We start from the raw sequence: 19,552 nt of genomic DNA, 5'->3' as shown, positions 1-19,552 counted from the left end.
ACATTGATATCTGGTTAGATGTAGAGTCAATTATGCCACTCTGACCTATTTGCAGTGATGGCTGTGAAATTAAAACTACATCAGCAGTAAATGTCAGTTATATTAAGAGTTGGTAACAGAGGAATAATTGAGAAATTCTCCTTCTCCATTAAAATGTGTTAACATGGATGAATTTCACAGCTTTACAGCCACCCAGAGGTTTAAAAACGGACTCAGAGATGATAATAATAGCAGCCAAGCCATGCTGGGAAAATGTTTTACCTTAAAATAAAAGATGGGCTGTGAAAACAAACACATCACAGGGTGTACAGTGGAGAAAACAAGTTCTGAATGCGTCAACATTTTTCTCATTACATTTATTTCCAAAGCTGCAATTCAAACAAAGTTTCTCCCAGACATTGGTATTAACTCAAATAATCCACACATGAAAAGAAATCACAACGTTCAGGTCCATAAATAATGATTATGGTAAATTAAGTACGATAACACAGGAAAAAAGTGTTGAACACACCATGGAAAGGCTGTATACTTTGGCAAGGAAATGCACCATACCACCTGAAATCTGTCAGTAATTATTACTTGAACTTCCAATTAGTGCAAACCAACATCAGCTGGGCTAGAGCAAATTGATGGTCCTATAAAAAAGGTCGTTTTTTCACCAAGCAGTTAAATACCACACACCTCATGATGGGTAAAGGCAAAGAGTTGAACCATTGGGGCCATTATTCCCAAGTGGAAGAAGCACCACCTTACCATCAACAGGCCACGCACAGGAGCTCCTTGAAGATTTCTGACCAGGGAGTCAGAAAGATAGTCAGAAGAGTACTCAACCAGCCAAGGACCACCCTGAAAGTGCTCCAGAAAGACTTGGAGGCAGCAGGTACAATTGTTACAGAGAAAACAATAGGCAATGCACCCCACCACTGTCATGGCCTCTATGGACGCTCAGCCCACAAGACTCCATTCCTCAAGAAAAGGCATGTTGAAGCTGGTTTAAAGTTAGCTAAACAGCATCTTGACAAGCCTGTAGAATACTGGGAGAATGTTGTCTGGTCAGATGAGACCAAAACTGAACTTTTGGGCTGTCATACTACAGACCATGTTTGGAGGAGAAATGGCTCTGCACATCAGCCAAAAAACACTACACCAACAGTGAAGTTTGGAGGTGGAAGCATCATGGCATGGGGTTGTTTCTCATCTCATGGTGTTGGCAAACTTCATATAACTGACGGAGCAATGAATGGAGCCATGTATGGGGAAATTCTTGATCTGAATCTGCTGCCATCCACCAGGATGATGAAGATGAGACGTGGCTGGACCTTCCAGCAGGACAACCATCCAAAGCACACGGCAAAGTTGACTCTCAAATGGTTTCAGAAAAAGAAAATCAATCTGTTAGAACGGCCTAGTCAATCACCTGACTTCAATCCAACTGAACATTTGTGGAAAGAAGTAAAGAAAAGGGTTCACCAGAGGGCACCAAAGAATATTCCAGATTTAAAGACAATCTGTGCAGAGGAATGGGCCAAAATCACACCTGAGCAGTGTGGGCCATTAGTTCAAACATACAAGAAGCTTCTGGAAGCTGTCATTGCAAACAAAGGCTTCTCCACTAAGTATTAGATGAGTCTCAGTTAGCGTGTTCAGTACTTTTTCCCTGTGTTATCGTACTTAATTCACCATAACCATTACTTATGGACCTGAATGTTGTGATTTCTTTTCATGCCTGGATTATTTGAGTTAATACCAATGTCTGGGAGAAACTTTGTTTGAATTGCAGCTTTGGAAATAAATGTGATGAGAAAAAGTTGATGTGTTCAATACTCATTTTCCCCACTGTAAACCAGGCTTTTGTTTTTTCTTTTTGCTCTGTAACTGGTGCAAGGCTCCCACTGTCTGTCATGAAAGTATTGTACGCTCCTTTTCAAGTACAATCCTTTCATAAAAGTTACAGAGCTCCAGCAGAAGCTCACGCAGAGGCATTATCTCGCAGGCTAGGTCGAGGCTGAGTAGACACCAAATCAATTAGCAAGCTAGCTACAGCTGATAAAACCCTCAGTGAGTCATCCGCAGCAGCACAATCAATGGTTCAGTGGCTGGAAGATGAATGCATGCTTTGTCAGCCTCATCCTCATGACAAGGACCCACTTTTTCAATATTTACAGGAAACTTTGAGATAAGAATCTACAAGTGGTTCTCTGTACATGTGTCTGAGCGTAAGGTTAGGTGTCTGTTGGTGTCCAGGGTTGGTGGGGTTAGACTGGACGCCATGTTTCCAGCAGGTAGAAGAAAATCTGATGAAGCCAGAAACTTACATCTTACACTTGGTAGCTGTAAACATGTTCAATGTGTGCACCCTATTAGCACTTAAATCTATATTCCTTGTAATAAATCGAACCTTCTTCTAGCTAGCATTTTATTTGGGAGAGAAAAACTTTTTTCCTGAGTTTTTGACCTGGTATTGACCAGGGATGTATGTTTAGTGGACTAATGATCCAGGATTTTCATCACTGGCATCAAAATTTACTCACAAACATATGATTTCTTTCTTTCTTTTTTTAGTTTTATTCCTTTTTTTCTTTCTTTCTTTCTTTCTTTCTTTCTTTCTTTCTTTTTTTATTTTTCTTCCTTTTTTCTGTCTTTCTTTCTTTCTTTTAATTTTTCTTTCTTTCTTTCTTTCTTTCTTTTTATTTTTCTTTGTTTGTTTGTTTCTTCCTTTCTTTTTTCTTTCTTTTTTCTTTATTCCTTTCTTTCTTTGTATTTCTTTTTTTTCTTTATTATTTTTTTCTTTTTCTTTCTTTTCTCGTTTTTCTTTTTCTTTCTTTTTCTCTTTCTTTCTTTTTTCTTTCTTTCTTTCATTTAATTTTTCTTTCTTTCTTTCTTTCTTTCTTTCTTTCTTTCTTTCTTTCTGTGTTTCTTTTTCCTTTCTTTCTTTCGTTTAATTTTTCTCTCTTTCTTTCTTACTTTCTTTCTTTGTTTTTACTTTTTTCTTTTTTTCCTTCCTTGTTTGTTTCTTAGTTTCTTTTATGTTATTGACTAATTTTTTAGAAAAACAAAGGTCAGAGAGTAATTTAAAGCAGAAATAGACAGAACGGTTCATAAAATGACGACTATAACATTGGTCCATTGTACATAATTTTTTTTAAATACAAACTATATTGAATTTTTGAACTCTTCATTTTAAAAGGTCATATAGAGGGCCTTTCTGATTCATTAACAAAAAAAAAAAAAAAAAAAAAAAAATATAAGAAAATTGCCACAAAAAGAAAACATGTGACATTGAGAGGCATAGAGAAAATACACTCAGATTTTGTTTTTGTGCTTGTTTTTTGATGTAATTTATGGATGGATTGGAACTAGTACAGAAATAGCTGATTTTTCTCTCTTTGTGTGGATAAATTTAATGATTTGTGGTGGAAATTATTTTAATTTAATGAAATCTTAATACATGGTCTGATTTATAAAAATGCATATGAATGTTGAAGTATAACAGCCCCCTCTAGTGGGCAGTAGAGACTTTGAACATTTAAACTGAGCTCTTCCCAGACGTAGATTGACTGGTGTCTCTATATTTTTTCAGTATATATTTTATTTATTTACAGATATTTGAACCTTAACCTGCAAGAAGCATGAAGGGCTGTTGGCGCTAGCTCTGCTAATGCTAGCCACACTGTGTTAGCTAGTTTGACATCGTTAACCAGTGATCCTGTGTTAAGCTGTGCTGTTTTCTGGTTGCTTTTCTTTTAAATTAAATTAATTGTGAGATTGAAGTTGACATTTTTGATACCATTTGAGTGAAATTCGTTGCTTTGTAGCATCCCACTCCCTGTTGCAGCTTCTCTTTATTAAAGGATTGTTCCGTGCGATCTTGAGGGGTCTTGAAATCCTTCCTAGTGTGAGCCAGGACATCTTCCTCGTCTGACAGAATTCATGTTGACTCGAGCTCTTGACCTGATTTGGCCTCACAGAAATTCTGCCTCCAGCGAATGTGAGGATGTTGAGATCCTTGTTGCACTACTGATCAAGCTGCGTCTGTTATTTCTGCTCCTCAATCCAAGGGAAACACACATCCTGTTTAATACTGTTTCATCAGGAAGTGTATGTTTTACACTCTCTTTTTTTGTAGTGTGGTTTTGTATTATATGAAAGGAACAAAGCTGCATGTGGCACAATGTTTCCCAAGACAAACAAACCCTCAGGGACAGTGAAGTGTTTCCTATCTCATCAACTTTTATCTTTTAATGGCTGCATTAGCGCCCAGCTTTTATCCAAAGCGCTGAACACTGTGCGTCTCCTTCGCTGATAAACATGCTCTCAGAGACCAGCGGTGACACTCTGCTGGCCCAGCACTTACAGCAGCCGTCGTGGGTTCACTTTACAGAAGATGGGAAATGCCACAAGCATACTGCTCTCTGATTGGCTGTAATCAGGCTGCTTAAACAATGATCATTACACTCTCGTAAACACAGCAGAAGAGTGAGAGCGAGGTGGATTTCTAGCTTTAAGTAACCCTTTAACAGGAGAATGAGACCTATTACACGTTAAGATTACAACATCACATTTAAGAGTCCTCAGCACATTCCTCCTTAATGATTATTCCTTTAACGAAACATCTTATTCAGACTTAATGTTTGTCCTTGCAACGCTGGTGCAAGCTCATCGTACTGTTTCAATAGACTCTCAAGCACCAGGGGATCAAACGTGGAGACGAAGTGTCACCTCTCAGAATGAAGCAAAAGTGGATGTTGATACCATGAAACAGCCTTTGGCTTTTCTCGTTTGGCGTAATTACACCAATCTTTCATTCTTTTGCTTTATACAGGAGGGTCGTCTTCTTTCAGCAGCTATTAAGATATCTTTTCTTTCTCTTCCCTTTATGTTTTGTTGCTGTAAGAGTTTATACCTCAAAACAGGCCACAGGGTGTCAGTTCGACCTGTGACTTTCCTTTCAGCTGTTTGTTTGGTTACCAACCAGTTTTGACTTTTTATTCGCTGTAAATAAAACCCCAAATCCAAAACTGTCAGGTTTTATTCACAAATCTCACATTCAGATAGACAACGTGTCCAACGTTTAAAGTGAGACATTTACAGTGATATAGTTACTCATTGCTTTCCCGAAAAAGTCTTGAATTCATAACTGAAATACTCCTTTATGAATGTAATTATTTTGCAGGGAAAGTTATTATTGTGTTACTTTTCTGAAATGTCTTTAATTTTGAAAAAGGATTCAGTTTCAAAGCAGGTTTTGCTCTGGGACATTCACAGTATTAACGTCTGTTCTGGGCTTTTCTATCGACGTTGAAGTAGTGTCAATATTATTTTGATATTCATAGTTCAATATTTTCAACTTTTTCAATTTTTAGCTTGCTTCTTTAACACCAGACCATGTGAAAAAGTTAAATGATGATAACTAGGGCTGCACGATTATCGCAATCGCAATGTCAGCACATGCAATTCAGATTTTTCTCCATGATAACCAAGCAAGTCTGTAGACTCATCATGACACATCTTTTTTTATTAAATCGCAAGCACAATCGCAATTGCAATATTGTCCACCTAATCGCAAATCGCACCTTTTCCCCAAATCGTGCAGCACTACTGATAACGTCAATATACTATATCAGGAGCCCTATTTTCCCATAAAATGCACATCAGGTGAGTCAGAGGGAGACATTTCACCCCCTGCTGGAGGAAAGTGGTAACATTTTTACAATCCAGTTTATAAACAATGATTGAAATGAAGAATTTGAATTTGAGAAAAAAAAATGAGAAAAAATCCTAGTTACAACGTTTGAAAAAGAAAATAATTAGATTACCTGTTACTGAAAAAAGTAACCGCATTGATAATGTCATTATTCCCAACATTTACAATTGTCATGTCAGGTAAAGAAGGCTGAGAACTAGGATGATTTCCCAGGTCAACTAGGTCCACATAAGGTTTAAGGGAACCAGGGCACTGTGATGACAAGTGGGATACTGGAAGAAGACATACACACTTAGCGGCCACTTTATTGGGTAGACCTTGCTAGTACTGGGCTGGACCCCCTTTTTCCTTCAGAACTGCCTTAATCCTTGGTGGCATAGCTTCAACAAGGTGCTGGAAACATTCTTCAGAGAGTTTGGTCCATATTGACATGATAGCATCACACAGTTGCTGCAGATTTGTCGTCTGAACATCCATGATGAGAATCTCCCGTTCCACCACATCCCAAAGGTGCTCTATTGGATTGAGATCTGAGGACTGTGGAGGACATTTGAGTACAGGGAACTCATTGTCATGTTGAAGAAAGCAGTCTGAGATGATTCCAGCTTTATGACATGGAGCGTTATCCTGCTGGAAGTAGCCATCAGAAGATGGGTACACTGTGCTCATAAAGGGATGGACATGGTCAGCAACAATACTCAGGTAGGCTGTGGACTTTTTTTTCTTTTTTTCTTTTTTCCCCTTTCTTTTCCTTGTTTCCTTTCTTTTTTTCTTTGGTCCCCATTGTTTTTCTTTTTTTCTTTTTTCTTATTTTTTTCCTTTTTTCTTTTTTCCTCCCCCCGTTTCTTTTCCTTTTTTCTTTCTTTTTTTCCTTTGCCCCCCCCTTTTTTTCTTTTTTCTTCCTCTTTTTCCCCTTTTTTCTTTCTTCTTTCTTCTTTCTTTTTTAAAATCTTTTTCCCCCCTTTCTTTTCCTTTTTTTCTTTTGTCCCCCCTTGTTTTTCCATTTTTCTCTCTTTTTTTATTTTGTTTCCTTTTTTCCTTCTTTTTTCTTTTTTCCCTTTTTTTCCTTTTTTCTTCCTTTTTACTTTTTTTCCTTTCTTTTTTCTTCTTCCCCCTTTGTTCCCTTTTTTCTTTCTTTTTTTCCTTGGTCCCCCCCTTGTTTTTCTTTTTTTTTCTATTCTCTCTTTTTTTTCTTCTTTTTTCTATTTTTCCCTTTTTTTCTTTCTTCTTTCTTTTTCTTTTTTCCCCCCTGTTTTTCCTTTTTTTAAATGTTTTTTTATTCTTTTTGTTTTTTTCCTTTTCTTTCTTTTTTTTCTGTGGACTTTAAACCATGCTCAGTTGGTACTAAGGGGCCCAAAGTGAGCCAAGAAAATATCCCCCACACCATTACACCAGCAGCAGCAGCCTGAACCGTTGATACAAGGCAGGATGGATCCATGCTTTCATGTTGTTGAAGCCAAATTCTGACCCTACCATCTGAATGTGGAGCAGAAATCCAGACTCATCAGACCAGGCAACGTTTTTCCAATCTTCTATTGTCCAGTTTTGGTGTTGCTGTGTGAATTGTTGCCTCAGTTTCCTGTTCTTAGCTGACAGGAGGGTCACCCGGTGTGGTCTTCTGCTGCTGTAGCCCATCTGCCTCAAGGTTGGACGTGTTGTGTGTTCAGAGATGCTCTTCTGCAGACCTCGGTTGTAACCAGTGGTTATTTGAGTTACTGTTGCCTTTCTATCAGCTCCAACCAGTCTGTCCATTCTCCTCTGACCTCTGGCACCAACAATCATGCCCTGTTCAAAGTCCCTTAAATCATCTTTCTTCCTCATTCTGATGCTCGGTTTGCCTGCAGCAAATCGTCTTCACCATGTCTACATGCCTTAATGCATTGATTTGCTGCCATGTGATTGGCTGATTAGAAGTCTGTGTTAATGAGCAGTTGGACAGGTGTGCCTAATAAAGTGGCCGTGAGTGGTTTTCACAGGGTTAAGCAGCGTCAGACAGGACACTGTTGGTGCATTGGTTCCAGGTTCAAACTAACAGCTGCAGATCTGGACATATGTGACATGAATTACAACAGCTTCCCAACAACAGAGACAAGCTGGCTGGCCAATTAGTGCAGATCCAGCTGTACGGCCTGTAAAGGAAAATGTCATACAAGGACAGTCAGTCTCATGTAAGATTATCACTTACATGCACCCAGCTTAATCTCAGAGCACACCTACAGCCGAACTGTGAGAAAAGACAGAGCAGAGAGCTGTTTGTGTAAAGTGGATCACACAGTTCTTCTGTTTCAGGTTTCCTCTGTTGAGTCTGATTATCCGTCAGAGGAAAAGGGAAGGACGGCCCTCCCAGGACTCTGTCAGTATTCAGGAAAAGCAAACGTTAAACAGCGGTAGATACGGTGCTCAATAATTCAGTCTTTGACAGATGGTGACCAAGAATGTGTGAAGAATGAAACCGATGCAGTCGGATAAAAGGACGACGGATGATTGGCAGCCAGACATTCAGGAAGTAATGAGACTAATGTTTAATTAAGTGAATCTCAACACAACACAGGAATGATTCAAGTGCAGCGCGGGTCTCTGAAGTGTAAATAATGAAACGACTGTATGGACAAGATCAAATCCACATCCATCATTCAACGCGACGTCCACAGCATATCGATTTGGAAAGCAGCAGACGCTCTCCAACGGGCCGTTTCTTTGCTCTGATAGATAAATTTGCCCCCTGCAGGACTGTCAAATTTATTTTGTGATGAGTTGTCACAGTTTTGCCAAAAGAGCCGCAGCAGTGAGTCTTTCATTAGCAGACTGGATCGTTCAGGGACACGGTGACTGATGCTGTGTATTTAGTCTGAAAGAGATGTTGATTTGGAAACCATCAGTGTTCCCCGACACGACATGACTCCTTCTCTTTATTTTGCAGAAATGCACAAAAACAAAATACTGTAACTCAAATCTTTAACCAGGAGAAGCAGATTTTCCATTTGTCCAGATAAAATGTGGAAAAATGTCAAAACTAAATCCAAAATCCCTCCTTTCTGACTCATAACAAACAGTACCAAGCCTCCTCTGTTCATATCTCTGTTTTATCTCAGACATTTGTTTATATTTGATCTCACAGTGCTGTAAAAAGGCTGCTCTGTTTACATTGCAGTCGGACACAAACACATTTTCATGCAGGAATCCGTCTTTTGAAATGTTAATGTGAAGCCATTCAAAGGATCCGATGATGGCTGAGTGTCTGTAACCCCACCTTTTCAAACATGGAGGACACATTTGTTGACAGGACTAATCAGCTGCTGTTTTTCTTGCTGAATAGTTGTAAAAGAGCATCACCTAGTGGACTGATGTAGTAATTACAGAAGTATCTGTCAGAGCAGCTCTGTCTGAATCATTTCTTTCTCCACATTTCTTCCTAAACTGACATGAACAGGTCAGTTTATCTGAATCTGTCGTCTTAAAGTCTGACAGGGAAAAGTTAGAGTCAACTCAAAGCAGGTTGCTGTTAATGATGGTCTCCCTTTAGTGTGAGTAATTTCCACCTGGTGGTCGGTGAAAGTACTTCAGGTGACATGGAGGAGGTTTTCTGAATAATCATTTCATAACAAAGTAAATAACGTAGTTCCTGTGACTGTCTTCTCATCCTGAAAATGTATTTTCTTCCAAGGGTTTTTACAGCCTGTGGTCATAATACCATATAATCACCAGACTCTTTTTGTTGAGCAGTTCAAAGCTAATCGCTTTTGCCTGTAAATAACAAAAATCCTCCAGAAAACTGGAAACAAACACAGAGACTTCTTTGGTTAAAAAAAAAAAAACAAAAAAAAAACAAAAACATTAAGGAAAGTGACTTTAAAAGCAAGATATAAAACATGAGGTGAAAAGTGAACATCAAATAGATATAATAATAATCTATCTCTTCATGTCTGCACAGGGGGCAGGGAACTAATTTAAAAATCTGGGAGTAGTTTGCAGAAACTATCAAATGAGTTTAGCTCATCTTTATTTCATTTATGTTGCCATAAAAACATATGTACAATAAAAAATAAAAAAATGAAAATGAATGAAAAGAAACAGAAAGAAGAAAAAGTCTTATTAAATCTGCCACTTGTCACAAAAAAGGTTAAATGCATGGTCATAAAAAACTAAAATACTGTTGGCCAGCATGCCTTTTAACTTTCCATTAATTCTCTTTAACAGAGGGCGACAAGCAAAATGATCAACAAATATAAATGCATGTTTTCACCAAATAAAAGAAACAAAAAATTCTTCTTCTTCTTGTTATTTTCATGATTGTTATTATTAGTATTATCGCCATAATTATTATTATTTTAATCATCATAATTATTTACTTTTAAAAATTATGTTTTGTTTTTTTATTCATGTTTTTTTAAGTTTTAAATTGTATTTATTATTATAATAATTATTTTATTTTATTTTTTATTGATGTTTTTTAAATGTATATATTACAAGTGTATATAATACATTTGTTTTTCATTATTTTATTTTTCATTATTATTATTATTATTATTATTATTATTATTATTATTATTATTATTATTATTGTTTATTATTATTATTATATTTGGCGTTCTTGCTTTAAATTCCCATCACTAATGTGCATGTAGGTTTAAACAATTTTCATTTTATTTTCTCTTTCAAAACTATAAATGTCCTTTTTAGCAGTTGTGGAGACTTTGAAGGTGTGAAACTCTGTGTGGATGGTAGGGATAGACCGATTATCAGCACTGATATTTGGCATTTTGAGGCAAATCGGTATCATTGGCCTTTTTTTTTTTTCAATCTGGCGGCAAAAAAGAATCAATTTAAAACTGTGTTATTTGATCTGATGCAGCTACGCTTCTCTTTCTGCAGTCACTGCTCTGTCTCCAGCATTGACCCACGCCCATCAAACTTGAGGGAGCTATTTTTCTTTAAGTTTTCATTAAACTTGGATGGACGAAGACAGCTGCTGAGTGTGCTGAAACAAAGTGTTGGAGTTTGTTTTAATTAGAATTTTGACGCCTGTATTTTCACTTTTACTGTAAATGATTATCGGCTCCAAATATCGGTTATCGGCCTCCTTGACTTATAATAATCGGTATCAGTATTGGCCCTGAAAAAAACACAGCAGTCTGTCACTAGTGGATGGATTATTTACTTGCACTGAGTTGTCATCGGTCCATTTTCGTGGAGACCTTTTCTGCTCAAGGAAACAAATCAGATCATAACCTCCTGCTTGAAATTATAGCAAGGAAAATTATCAAGATGGCAGATTTTATTGATTGGTTATTGGTTGTAGGTTTGCTCATGGTGCAGTTTATCTGTGACCTGTCAGGGTCATCTCCATAGTTCAGACTGACAGCATCAGTGGATCAATGGGGAATGTATTTGTTTTACCAAGTTGCAACTGGCACCTTCTGCTTTTCTAAGCTTCTGGCCTCTGCTTTAAATCAATACATAAGAGAGATGTTGGTCCCTCTGTGTGGGAAGGCTGGAGCACTAACTTCACTGTTCAATAGATGCTACCTAATAATGAAAACAAAAGAAGAAGAGTTTTTTTTTCACCGCTCAGAGGGTGATCTCTTTGTGGGTTATGGAGAAAAAAGGCTGTGACATGATGCCTCCTGAGGTGGCTTTAAAAGTTTCCCTGATACATAAAGCCGGCGTTTGTTGATGAAGGAATTAAGCGGGCAGCTCGGCTAGTTTACAGAGACAAACATTAATTGCTTCGTGTTGGTCTGCTCCATCTCTGAGCCGCTGGGCTGAGACAGAGACGCCGCTGTGAGAGAACAGGGACAATAATTACACTCTGTAAAAGTCCCCAAACACAGGCAGAGCAGGGACACCAGGGCCTTTAATTTACTGAGACACACACACACACACACACAGTTATGTTACATCAGCGCTGCACCTTCTTTTACTCTAACACGTTATTTAAAGACACTTTAAAGGAAGTGTCCTTCAGGCTGCACCAACACTGAAACAGCTCCTCTCTGCTGCTCATATGAACAGACCCAGCTGCAGTTTTTGCAGAGACACGTGCAGTTTTATTCAGCTCATAACCTCAGAGCAGCTAAAACAGGCGGCCTGCTCTGGCATGATGCTGACTCTGCTGGGAACATGTGAGAGAAAAACCTCTGTGAGCGTCATCTGAGCGTGAAAGATGATTTTTTTTCCCCTGTTTTTGCTGAGGTGAGAGCAGGAACACCTGTCCCTAAATTCAGGTAGAATGCCAGCGAGCACCGAGCTGATTGTGTTCAAAGTGTGTATAATTGCATAAGCTGTGAACCGTGTCCATGTTCATGCTTTGGCAGTCACGCTCCGTCTCCTGTGACCTTGCTTCATACAAAGAAGAAAAGAAACAGTTCCTGTGGTTTTAATCATTTCAGCGTGGAGTTTAATCAAACACATAAAGTGTTACAGGAAGGTGCACTCATCTCAGATTCATCCCTCATCTTATCACCTGGAATCTGACCTCAGTCTTGACAGTTTTCCGCAGTTAAATGCACGATTTCCAACATGGGCACATCATGTCCTTTGGTGTTCAATGAATATTTCCTTTACACCGAACAGATTTTCTTCCTTTTAACACATCTATGGAGGAAAAACAACATTATCTAGGACAGGGGTCTTCAACCTGCAGCTCCGGAGCCTCATGCAGCTCTTTGACTCCTTTGCAGTGGCTCCTTGGAGCGTTAAAAAAATATAATTAAAATAAAGAGTTTTTATTTTTCTTACAAAGGGAATTGATGATTAAAGACACTGACACTAAATAAAACCACACGTTAACATTTTGTTAAATAAAACGCGCAGCACATCAGTCAAAAAATCGTTCTATTTTTTCATCTAATTTTTTGTTGTTTTCAATTCTTTTTTTTTTTTTTTAGAAAAAAAATGCAATTATTTAAAATTTTAATTTGCAGATATTTAAAATTTTTATATTTATTATAATCAAGCAAATTTTACATTATATTTTTTATTTTGGCAATTTATGAAATTTTGGCAATTTTTTGAAATTTTAACATTTTTGAAATATTTTTTGTTTTGAAAAATTTGCAACTTGTTGAAACAGCAAAAGTTTTGCAAATTCATAAAATTGAACTGATATTTTTTTTTTAAAAAATGCGAATTATCAAAAAAAAAAAAACAAGACATCACGTACAATTTTATAAACACAAAAAACTTGTCATTCAGATAAACATTCACTAGGTTTTTACTATGTTCAGAGTTTTAGTCACTTTTTTGTCTTTATTGTGAAGATAAAGTAGATTTTGTTGCTCTTGAATGACTTTAAACCAGGTAAGCCGAGGAAAAATGACTCCGGTGAAATGGCTCCATGCCTGCAATTATATATTTTATTCTGATTTAACTTGCAGCAAATGTGTTTTCATTTGAGTTGCCAATAAGGTTTTTTTAAGATGCTGTGAGGAGGATCTGATTTAATGTGACTGCAGCGCCACCTTCTGGCCCCGGGGTCTCACACACACTGTCGTAAAGGTGTGACTTTTCACCAGGGGTGTGTTTGTTTTGGAACAGATGTGCCGTAAATCAATCTGATTTATCAAATTATCAATCTAAATCGTCCCTGATGGGAAAAGTATATAGAAGCTTCGAGGAAGCATTTGGAAATAACCTATATTGGTGCGGATTATTTCATTTTTAAGTGTGGATTACGATCAAGCATAAATCCTGAAAGGAAACTTTTTCAAGATCACTTAGAAACTCCTCACAGAGACTTAAAATGAAGTAAAACCTTCAGTAAACAGTCCATTTACTAAGGTCTAAATTTAGTCCTTGGGGATTAAATTTACTCCTGAAAACGACCCTACCTGTGGGGAACGACTTTCCAGATGTCCAAGGACTTTCTACCATTTCCTTATAGAAAGCAAAACACAGGTCGATCTCTGTCTTCATGCTTTAGGTGGTAAAGGGGTCCAGTATTTTAGTGGTCAAAGCTGTTTAGGCTTTATGAGACCACATAGACAGCTAGTGCTCATCTCCTTCCAAGTGTCAACAAACCAATATGTGCTGCATTAAAGCAGTGATTTTGAAGTGGGGGTACGTTGTTTTAAAATAAATTTTACAAAAATCTGATTACAAAACTTAAGAGTATTTAATTTTTATGTCAATACAGCATCAAATAAGGCACTATTTCCAAATAAAGCATATTTTTTCATAAAATACAGTATTTTCCAAACCACTCGGACCAAACAGCCTCTAACTGTTGATTTGAACAAGCATGTATGTTTGTTTGCTAACAGAAGCACAGCCAGGAGGATAACAATGGACGGGTGGATGATACGAGACGAAGCAGTTCAGGAAAAGATGAGGAAGAAACCGTCGAAAAGTAAGCAAAGCGATTTATGTCATTTTCCCGTATTATTATTATTTTATCATTGTCCTGGAAAAATTTCTTTGCCACAAAAAGGCCATATTTTGCTGAAACTGTATTTGAAAGAGAGTGGGTCTGTTTTCTTCCATGGTGTCATTTTTACTGAATGACCTTTGTCTTACTGCCCTCTACTGGTCTGGGGGTGTAGTGCATTTACTTTTATTTTTTCTCCATATGTCACTGACCCCGATTTACATAACAATTTTGGGCCTGTGAGCCTTTAAAAACTTGCTTCAAAATGTCTTTGATCATAAAAAAGTATGGGAACAAACAGTGAAGTGGACACAGACTCCTCCTAAGTTTTGAACTTTCAGGGCTAGTGTAAGAAGTTTGGGTCCCAGTCAATCAGATATACTGAAATTAAAAGTGTGTAAGCCTCATCTGCTGAACAGAATATGAAGGTAAAGAAGTTTATGAGCCCTCACTGTAGACTGTATTTTCCTCTCACAGCGTTCTGATCCACTGTACAGTTTGTATAACAGTTTCAATAGCAGCCTGATCATCTCTGAGTGCAGCGGCGTCACGAGGGAGCAGGGTTTGCGCCATATGGTGAGCGTGGCCCTTTGATCATTTCTCCTCATTCTGAGGTTATTAGATGACCATTCAGAGTAATCAGCCTCCTAATGGCTCTCATTAGCCTCCTTGACTGTGTGACCATAGTTTGAATAGGACATCATTACACATTTATCCCCTTTTGAAGGTAAAGACGGTCCAGTGGGGATTCAGCTTGTCAGGGAACATCAACAGTTTTCCATTTTTTTCTTCTATGGAAAGAAAAAGACAAATTTACAGGCAGGGGTTTGCAACAAACAAGCAAAATAAAAACAATAATGCTGATAATGTGGTTTCACATGCACGTAAAGGCCATCAGTTTTTATACAGAGGAATGTGGGAACCATATGTACCTCACACTTCACAGCACACCAAACGTTTCACTCCACGTTAGGCGTGAGCCTTTGTGATGGTGCAAACTTCATCCTCTGACACAGTGAACGGTACTTTAAGATATTTCAGGGCCATGCATTCAAAAGTTGTTGGGACGTATAGAATAAAAAAGGACTTCCAGTGCTATGAGCACAGGTCGTTACAGGAAAGAAAAAGTGCTGAATAAATCAAACTGAAGGAGGTTATTGGTGGCTACTTGCTCTGTGTCCTGCAGAAAAGCCACAGAGTGTGATGTTACAGCATAGTTATCAGGGTCCCTTCAGATACTCAGACTAACACAGCCGTATGACTGCTTAACGTAGGACAGAGTGAAAACTGCTCTGCTGAAAGAGGTCTCTGAATTTCACAATGTTCTGAGCATTTCTCGTCAAATGAGAAGGATATGGATTGATTTATCAACCAGGGTAAAAACAAAAAATTGCTTTAGATTTTTTTTTTTTTTCAAGAGCCCAGTTCAAGTGGCTTAACAGCTGAAATACGCCAGGTGCATGTGCAGTCCGTCTCCGCTTTGTCACGGCAACAGATCACTTAGGTTTCCATTCAAGTCAATGTGTCAACTTTAGGGATGGGTGCCGTTTTTTTATTGGTACCAACCAAATTCTGTCTGTTAAATCAAATGGTGCCATGTTTAGGTACCTAAAAACATCCTTGTGACAGTGAGGGAGTGAAGGGACATGAACGCAGCATTACAAGTTTATATACTGATAAATAAATCTGTTAAATTGGAAAACCTTGAGATTTTATCATAAAATTAACATTTATGACAACATACACAGAAAAACATAAAAAAATTGGTACCATTGAGTATCGATGCCAATTGCCAGGTACTAGTCATCAGTACCGTATCGCTTCAAATGTGAAAAGTACCCATTCCCCATCTCCTTACACTGGATCTGTTCTGTTGCTTTCTGTCTGCGTGGCTAGTCCGTCATGTCGCAAGTAATACACAGCCGTTCTATTTTTTAGGCCTGGGATGATATGCGATTCTCACGATGGGGTGCTGATTTGATTTGAATTGCGATTCTTAAATATTTTTGCGGTCCTTAGTTTGCTTTTTTAACACCAGACCATGTGGAAAAGTTAAATGATGATGATAATGTCTACAGACTTCATCAGGAGCCATATTTTCCCATAAAATGAACATCACGTGAGTCAGAGAGAAACATTTCGCCCCCTTCTGGAGAAAAGTGGTTACTTTTTTTCAATCCAGTTTATAAACAAAGACTGAAATGAAAAATCCAGATTGAGATATTGTCATACAAAAAATCCCGATGTATAGATTTCCGATATTTTTCTTGTACCCTTACTATTTTTGTTGGACACAGAGCTATGATAAATTCAGCGTAGGGAACTCATCGATCTGTAATTCCAGCTCTCTGTCAGTCTTTAAACACAGGGTATCACAGGGTCTTGAAATGTCTCAAATTAAAAAATTGAAATTAAGGCCTTTGAGTGTCTAAAATTCTCTCAAAATCTCATAAAATGTCTTAAATACGATTTTGACAGATCCTTAAAATGTATTACTGTTATTTTTGTTTAAAACAAATGCACAAAATTCAGTTTCACTTTTATATGTGTAGATTTTTGAGGATGCTATGACATTGCTACAAAACAGAACCAAAATCCCACTTCCAGTCAGCCTGGTCAGAATTTATCAGCACAAACACCAAGTGTGGTGTGTGCGCCCTGCAGTGTTTTACAGCAGCTGAAGATGTATCAGCGCTTCCTCTCCTCACGCTCTCACCTGAAGCACAGGAGGCAACTGTCTGTTAGGATACCATGCTCCGTAACTTTGCCTAAAATCAACTGTCTTAAAGTGATACTCCGGGATGGAACATGTTGGGTCCTATCACAAGGTTTAGGGCAGAAATGACCCCTACAGCAGTGTTTTTGTGCAGCAGAAGCCCAGGGCGCTCGCACCAAACACCCCCTCCCTGCTCCTCTGCAGGTTTCCTCTGCACTCAGACGGGGCCATATTTTACTTGACCAAAAACACAAATAAACGGACTCCCACCGAAAAAATCTGATATCAGTCTGCATTCACGCTTTATTTAGAGAATTTTCAGCGCGTTACTTTCACACAAAAACACCGCTAAATAAGGCTCTAGTTCTCACCGTGTCTCTTCGTCCTGGCAGACTACCTGTGTTTGTTTATATCTGGCACGCCGCGCCCAGACTATTACACTAAGCGCCTCGTAGCCAGCTGTGGCTCTGCAGCGAAGGTAGCGCCATTTTACGACACAATGAGAACTACAGCCTTATTTGGTGTTTTTGTGTGAAAGTAACGCGCTGAAAATTCTCTAAATAAAGCGTGAATGCAGACCAATATCAGATTTTTTCAGTGAGTCTGTTTATTTGTGTTTTTGGTCAAGTAAAATATGGCCCCGTCTGAGTGCAGAGGAAACCTGCAGAGGAGCAGGGAGGGGGTGTTTGGTGCGAGCGCTCTGGGCTTCTGCTGCACAAAAACACTGCTGTAGGGGTAATTTCTGCCCTAAACCTTGTGATAGGACCCAACTTGTTCCATCCCAGAGTATCACTTTAATGTAAAAAACTTTCTGTAACATCAGTTACGTTAACATTAACGTTAGTAACGTGTTTGTCCTGCCAGTATGAATGTGGAATGGGTGTTAAATTGCATCATCAGAGTCTTAAAAAGTCTAAATTTGACTTTTTGAGTCCTGCAGAGACCCTGCTTACAGCTTGCCAGACTGAACACACAGCCTGTGTGAGTTGACAAGCGCAGACGTATCTGGTGTATCTGAGGCGTAACTCGTGCCTCCCTCTATCCAGCTTTTCTTCTTGGAGTTAGAAAATCAGCCTTTCTTCATTAGACCAGTAAACAGAGCTCTGAAGTGTATTTAAAGCTCACCTCTCCCTCCTCACGCTGCCGCCTCCTGATCCATCAGTGGAACAGAGACTGAGTAAAGTTGAGAGTTGTGATGGAGTGGGCCGGACTGCTGACTTCTTCTTTTTCTGTCTGCTTAATGGAACAAAGAGCTTTTTGTAAAGCCTCATCACTCCTGTAAAAAGCCGGGCTGAAGAAAAGCTCACGAACCACCGTCCATATCTGACGCAGGCTGAGCTACATGACAGCTGCTGCGGGCGGTTTGCTTTTTCAGGATCCCCACCCCAGCATGAAGAAGAAGCCTGTGGCTGCTGGAGAGAGCCGTGGCGTGGACCTGCTTTCTTCAGAGCTCCTCAGATATCTGGGACCCTGGGGGGCTGAGCCTGGATTTACTGGGACCTGTCAGAGCCACACAGCAGCAGGTTGTCAGGAGCGGCGGGTAGAGCTGGGTGTCTGTGGATCTGTTTAATGGGGATTCAGCTTGTTCTCGTCCGTCACCGCTGCTGGCAGAGCACAGGAAGAAAACATCTCTGTGCCATGAATGGGTTCAGCTCACGTTATTATCTTTATGCAGAAAAACCTGGGTAGTTAATTTATGGGATGTTCTGCCCCGTTCTGCCTGGGGACACGTCTCTCGTGTTTCTTTGTTCACGTTGGTGAATTCCTCTCTTTGCAACATGTCGCTGTGAATGCAAATGACCCAAATGTGGCCCTGTAACATACAGACATTTGCATTTTTCATGCCGTGCTTTCAGCTCTGCGTGCAACATGCATCATCAACTCACAATGGGGAGGAACGCCGTGAAAAGCCGAGTCCAAACTGAGGATAAATATGTAATTTCATTTTTATAATTAGACCAACATTCTCTGGAGTCTGCTGCTAGTTTGTGTCATTATGTGTCGCCTTGGGTCAGGTTGAAATAACCTCCAGAAGACCGGCTGAATCACTTATTAATTTTCTGCTCATAGGCCAGGTCTGGACACAAAAGCAGTCTGTGTTTGTGTGCGAGAGTTCAAACACAGAGGCCATTCAATGCATCACAAAGCTTCAGAAATGATTTAACCTTTATACACTTTTAAAGGACACAAATTTTTACCCAAAAACAGTAAAATGAAAGATTCCTAGAAATAACACAAAGGAGGATGAATCTGAATAAAGTCCCAAACTCAGCTTAAAGGGATAGTTCAGTTTTTTTGAAGTGGGGTTGTATGAGCTCTATGTGACCACTAAGGACATTAGATACAGTAGAAAGTTGTCTCCTCTCCCTCAGTAAGACACAAACTTTAATCGATGGTGACGAGGAATTAGACGCTAACAGGGACAGACGGTACCAAATTCAAAGGCTATTTTCTCTGCCTACAAGAACTCAAATCAAAAAGTAATACCACAGTTTAAGAGTATGATACATAAAATATTTTTTAAGTGCATTAAGTCTTCGGAAATATAAACATTTATCTGGACCTAACTAACTGGTCATGTATCCTTCCGCGCAGCGCTAGTGTGCTCCGTCCCCCCTCGGAGGGGGGCTATGCTTCAGGCGTCGGTTGTAGCCTCGTGTAAGTTTGATCAAGTATCGTAATTCTTTTGTTCGTACTCTAAGGATTGTGAGGCAGCGTTGGAAATTCAAAATGAGTGACTATGACAGCGACGATGAAGTTCCATTCA

This window comes from Halichoeres trimaculatus, unplaced genomic scaffold (genome assembly GCF_033239565.1).
Source record: "Halichoeres trimaculatus isolate MK-OKI-2021-1 unplaced genomic scaffold, fHalTri1.1 fHalTri1_scaffold_3, whole genome shotgun sequence".
Lineage (NCBI taxonomy): Eukaryota > Metazoa > Chordata > Actinopteri > Labriformes > Labridae > Halichoeres > Halichoeres trimaculatus.
The sequence above is the reverse complement of the archived record's forward strand: the minus strand, read 5'-3'. Positions refer to the sequence as shown.